We start from the raw sequence: 6,994 nt of genomic DNA, 5'->3' as shown, positions 1-6,994 counted from the left end.
TTACCCCTTATGTTTTTTTTGGCCCGACAGTATTTTATCACAAAAAAACGACAGTGTTACCCCTTATGTTTTCTTGCATAACGACAAAAAGCGACAGTGTTACCCCTTATGTTTTTTGGCCCGACAATATTTTATTACAAAAAAACGACAGTGTTACCCCTTATGTTTTTTTGGGCCGACACTATTTTATTACAAAAAACGATAGTGTTACCCCTTATGTTTTTTTTGGCCCGACAGTATTTCATCACAAAAAAACGAAAGTGTTACCCCTTATGGTTTTTTTGGCCTGACAGTACTTTATTACAAAAAAACGACAGTGTTACCCCATATGTTTTTTTTTCATGATTGGAAAAAGATGACAGTGTTACCCCTTATGTTTTTTGGCCCGACAATATTTTATTACAAAAAAACGACAGTGTTACCCCTTATGTTTTTTTGGGCCGACACTATTTTATTACAAAAAACGATAGTGTTACCCCTTATGTTTTTTTTGGCCCGACAGTATTTCATCACAAAAAAACGAAAGTGTTACCCCTTATGGTTTTTTTGGCCCGACAGTATTTTATTACAAAAAATGACAGTGTTACCCTTCATGTTTTCTTACATAACGACAAAAACGACAGTGTTACCCCTTATGGTTTTTTTGGCCCGACAGTTTTTTATCACAGAAAAACGACAGTGTTACCCCTTATGTTTTTTGTTCATGATTGGAAAAAAACGACAGTGTTACCCCTTATGTTTTTTGGGCCGACACTATTTTATTACAAAAAACTACAGTGTTACCCCTTATGTTTTTTTTGGCCCGACAGTATTTTATCACAAAAAAACGACAGTGTTACCCCTTATGTTTTTTTTGGCCTGACGGTACTTCATTACAAAAAAATGACAGTGTTACCCCTTATGTTTTTTGGCCCGACAATATTTTATTACAAAAAAACGACAGTGTTACCCCTTATGTTTTTTTGGGCCGACACTATTTTATTACAAAAAACGATAGTGTTACCCCTTATGTTTTTTTTGGCCCGACAGTATTTCATCACAAAAAAACGAAAGTGTTACCCCTTATGGTTTTTTTGGCCTGACAGTACTTTATTACAAAAAAACGACAGTGTTACCCCATATGTTTTTTTTCATGATTGGAAAAAGATGACAGTGTTACCCCTTATGTTTTTTTTGGCCCGACAGTACTTTATTACAAAAAAACGACAGTGTTACCCCTTACGTTTTTTTTGGCCCGACAGTATTTTATTACAAAAAATGACAGTGTTACCCCTCATGTTTTCTTACATAACGACAAAAAACGACAGTGTTACCCCTTATGGTTTTTTTGGCCCGACAGTATTTTATCACAGAAAAACGACAGTGTTACCCCTTATGTTTTTTGTTCATGATTGGAAAAAAACGACAGTGTTACCCCTTATGTTTTTTGGGCCGACACTATTTTATTACAAAAAACTACAGTGTTACCCCTTATGTTTTTTTTGGCCCGACAGTATTTTATCACAAAAAAACGACAGTGTTACCCCTTATGTTTTTTTTTGCCTGACGGTACTTCATTACAAAAAAATGACAGTGTTACCCTTATGTTTTTTTTGGCCCAACAGTATTTTATTACAAAAAACAACAGTGTTACCCCTTATGTTTTCTTGCATAACAACAAAAAGCGACAATGTTACCGCTTATGTTTTCTTTCATCATGACAAAAAATGACAGTGTTACCCCTTATGTTTTTTGGCCCGACAATATTTTATTACAAAAAACGACAGTGTTGCCCCTTATGTTTTTTTGGGCCGACACTATTTTATTACAAAAAACGACAGTGTTACCCCTTATGTTTTTTTTGGCCAGACAGTATTTTATTACAAAAAAACGAGTGTTACTCCTTATGTTTTTTTTGGCCCGACAGTACTTGATCACAAAAAAACGACAGTGTTACCCCTTATGTTTTTTTTTCAAGATTGGAAAAAGATGACAGTGTTACCCCTTATGTTTTTTTTGGCCCGACAGTACTTTATTACAAAAAAACGACAGTGTTACCCCTTACGTTTTTTTTGGCCCAACAGTATTTTATTACAAAAAATGACAGTGTTACCCCTCATGTTTTCTTACATAACGACAAAAAACGACAGTGTTACCCCTTATGGTTTTTTTGGCCCGACAGTATTTTATCACAGAAAAACGACAGTGTTACCCCTTATGTTTTTTGTTCATGATTGGAAAAAAACGACAGTGTTACCCCTTATGTTTTTTGGGCCGACACTATTTTATTACAAAAAACTACAGTGTTACCCCTTATGTTTTTTTTGGCCCGACAGTATTTTATCACAAAAAAACGACAGTGTTACCCCTTATGTTTTTTTTGGCCTGACGGTACTTCATTACAAAAAAATGACAGTGTTACCCTTATGTTTTTTTTGGCCCAACAGTATTTTATTACAAAAAACAACAGTGTTACCCCTTATGTTTTCTTGCATAACAACAAAAAGCGACAATGTTACCGCTTATGTTTTCTTTCATCATGACAAAAAATGACAGTGTTACCCCTTATGTTTTTTGGCCCGACAATATTTTATTACAAAAAAACGACAGTGTTATCCCTTATGTTTTTTTGGGCCGACACTATTTTATTACAAAAAACGACAGTGTTACCCCTTATGTTTTTTTTGGCCAGACAGTATTTTATTACAAAAAAACGAGTGTTACCCCTTATGTTTTTTTTGGCCCGACAGTACTTGATCACAAAAAAACGACAGTGTTACCCCTTATGTTTTTTTTTCAAGATTGGAAAAAGATGACAGTGTTACCCCTTATGTTTTTTTGGGCCGACACTATTTTATTACAAAAAACGACAGTGTTACCCCTCATGTTTTTTTTGGCCAGACAGTATTTTATCACAAATAAAAGACAGTGTTACCCCTTATATTTTTTTTGAACCGACAGTGCTTTATTACAAAAAAACGACAGTGTTACCCCTTATGTTTTCTTGCATAACGACAAAACGCGACAGTGTTACCCCTCATGTTTTCTTTCATCACGACAAAAAACTGAGTGTTATCCCTTATGTTTTTTTTTGATGATTGGAAAAAGATGACAGTGTTACCCCTTATGTTTTTTTTGGCCCGACAGTGCTTTATTACAAAAAAACAACAGTGTTACCCCTTATGTTTTTTGTTCGTGATTGGAAAAAAACGACAGTGTTACCCCTTATGTTTTTTTTTGCCCGACAGTATTTTATCACAAAAAAACTACAGTGTTACCCCTTATGTTTTTTTTGGCCCGACAGTACTTCATTACAAAAAAACGACAGTGTTACCCCTTATGTTTTTTTTGGCCCGACAGTACTTTATTACAAAAAAACGACAGTGTTACCCCTTATGTTTTTTTTTCAAGATTGGAAAAAGATGACAGTGTTACCCCTTATGTTTTTTTGGGCCGACACTATTTTATTACAAAAAACGACAGTGTTACCCCTCATGTTTTTTTTGGCCAGACAGTATTTTATCACAAATAAAAGACAGTGTTACCCCTTATATTTTTTTTGAACCGACAGTGCTTTATTACAAAAAAACGACAGTGTTACCCCTTATGTTTTCTTGCATAACGACAAAACGCGACAGTGTTACCCCTCATGTTTTCTTTCATCACGACAAAAAACTGAGTGTTATCCCTTATGGTTTTTTTTCATGATTGGAAAAAGATGACAGTGTTACCCCTTATGTTTTTTTTGGCCCGACAGTGCTTTATTACAAAAAAACAACAGTGTTACCCCTTATGTTTTTTGTTCGTGATTGGAAAAAAACGACAGTGTTACCCCTTATGTTTTTTTTTGCCCGACAGTATTTTATCACAAAAAAACTACAGTGTTACCCCTTATGTTTTTTTTGGCACGACAGTACTTCATTACAAAAAAACGACAGTGTTACCCCTTATGTTTTTTTTGGCCCGACAGTACTTTATTACAAAAAAACGACAGTGTTACCCCTTATGTTTTTTGCCCGACGATATTTTATTACAAAAAAACAACAGTGTTACCCCTTATGTTTTTTGTTCATGATTGGAAAAAAACGACAATGTTACCCCTTATTTTTTTTTTGGCCCGACAGTATTTTATCACAAAAAAACGACAGTGTTACCCCTTATGTTTTTTTTCACGACGACCGATAAAAACAACAGTGTTACCCTTTATGTTTTTTTTTCACAACGGCCGATAAAAAACGACAGTGTTACCCCTCATGTTTTTTTTCACAACGACCGATAAAAAACGACAGTGTTACCCCTTATGTTTTTTTTCATGTTGACCGATAAAAAACGACAGTGTTACCCCTTATGTTTTTTTCACAATAACCGATAAAAAATGACAGTGTTACCCCTTATGTTTTTTTTCACGACGGCCGATAAAAAACGACATTGTTACCCCTTATGTTTTTTTTCACGATGACCGATAAAAAACGACAGTGTTACCCCTTCTGTTTTTTCATGACGACCGATAAAAAGCGACAGTGTTACCCCTTATGTTTTTTTTCACAATAACCGATAAAAAACGACAGTGTTACCCCTCATGTTTTTTTTCACGACGGCCGATAAAAAACAACAGTGTTACCCCTTATTTTTTTTTTCACGATGACCGGTAAAAAATGACAGTGTTACCCCTCATGTTTTTTTTGGCCCGACAGTATTTTATTGCAAAAAAAACTACAATGTTACCCCTAATGTTTTTTTTCATGACGACCGATAAAAAACGACAGTGTTACCCCTTATGTTTTTTTTCACGACGGCCGATAAAAAACGACAGTGTTACCCCTTATGTTTTTTTTCACGACGGCCGATAAAAAACGACAGTGTTACCCCTTATGTTTTTTTTCACGACGGCCGATAAAAAACGTGTGTTACCCCTTATGTTTTTTTTCACGACGGCCGATAAAAAATGACAGTGTTACCCCTTATGTTTTTTTTCACGACGGCCGATAAAAAACGACAGTGTTACCCCTCATGTTTTTTTTCATGACGACCGATAAAAAACGACAGTGTTACCCCTTATGTTTTTTTTCATGTTGACCGATAAAAAACGAGTGTTACCCCCTATGTTTTTTTTTTATGACAACCGATAAAAAACGACAGTGTTACCCCTTATGTTTTTTTTCACGATGACCGATAAAAAACGACAGTGTTACCCCTTCTGTTTTTTTCATGACGACCGATAAAAAGCGACAGTGTTACCCCTTATGTTTTTTTTCACGATGACCGGTAAAAAACGACAGTGTTACCCCTCATGTTTTTTTTGGCCCGACAGTATTTTATTGCAAAAAAAAACGACAATGTTACCCCTAATGTTTTTTTTCATGACGACCGATAAAAAACGACAGTGTTACCCCTTATTTTTTTTTTCACGACGGCCGATAAAAAACGACAGTGTTACCCCTTATGTTTTTTTTTCATGATTGGAAAAAAACGACAGTGTTACCCCTTATGTTTTTTTTCACGATGCCTGATAAAAAACGTGTGTTACCCCTTATGTTTTTTTTCACGACGGCCGATAAAAAATGACAGTGTTACCCCTTATGTTTTTTTTCACGACGGCCGATAAAAAACGACAGTGTTACCCCTCATGTTTTTTTTCATGACGACCGATAAAAAACGACAGTGTTACCCCTTATGTTTTTTTTCATGTTGACCGATAAAAAACGAGTGTTACCCCCTATGTTTCTTTTTTATGACAACCGATAAAAAACGACAGTGTTACCCCTTATGTTTTTTTTAACGACGGCCGATAAAAAACGACAGTGTTACCCCTTATGTTTTTTTCATGACGGCCGATAAAAAACGACAGTGTTACCCCTTATGTTTTTTTTCACGACGGCCGATAAAAAACGACAGTGTTACCCCTTATGTTTTTTTTCACGACGGCCGATAAAAAACGACAGTGTTACCCCTTATGTTTTTTTTCATGTTGACCGATAAAAAACGAGTGTTACCCCCTATGTTTTTTTTTTATGACAACCGATAAAAAACGACAGTGTTACCCCTTATGTTTTTTTTCACGATGACCGATAAAAAACGACAGTGTTACCCCTTCTGTTTTTTTCATGACGACCGATAAAAAGCGACAGTGTTACCCCTTATGTTTTTTTTCACAATAACCGATAAAAAACGACAGTGGTACCCCTCATGTTTTTTTTCACGACGGCCGATAAAAAACAACAGTGTTACCCCTTATGTTTTTTTTCACGATGACCGGTAAAAAACGACAGTGTTACCCCTCATGTTTTTTTTGGCCCGACAGTATTTTATTGCAAAAAAAAACGACAATGTTACCCCTAATGTTTTTTTTCATGACGACCGATAAAAAACGACAGTGTTACCCCTTATTTTTTTTTTCACGACGGCCGATAAAAAACGACAGTGTTACCCCTTATGTTTTTTTTTCATGATTGGAAAAAAACGACAGTGTTACCCCTTATGTTTTTTTTCACGATGCCTGATAAAAAACGTGTGTTACCCCTTATGTTTTTTTTCACGACGGCCGATAAAAAATGACAGTGTTACCCCTTATGTTTTTTTTCACGACGGCCGATAAAAAACGACAGTGTTACCCCTCATGTTTTTTTTCATGACGACCGATAAAAAACGACAGTGTTACCCCTTATGTTTTTTTTCATGTTGACCGATAAAAAACGAGTGTTACCCCCTATGTTTCTTTTTTATGACAACCGATAAAAAACGACAGTGTTACCCCTTATGTTTTTTTTAACGACGGCCGATAAAAAACGACAGTGTTACCCCTTATGTTTTTTTCATGACGGCCGATAAAAAACGACAGTGTTACCCCTTATGTTTTTTTTCACGACGGCCGATAAAAAACGACAGTGTTACCCCTTATGTTTTTTTTGGCCCGACAGTGCTTTATTACAAAAAAATGACAGTGGTACCCCTTATGTTTTTTTTGGCCCGACAGTGCTTTATTACAAAAAAACGACAGTGTTACCCCTCATGTTTT

This window comes from Micromesistius poutassou (assembly GCF_964030765.1).
Source record: "Micromesistius poutassou genome assembly, contig: SCAFFOLD_1574, whole genome shotgun sequence".
Taxonomy (NCBI): domain Eukaryota; kingdom Metazoa; phylum Chordata; class Actinopteri; order Gadiformes; family Gadidae; genus Micromesistius; species Micromesistius poutassou.
This window is presented reverse-complemented; position numbering follows the sequence as displayed.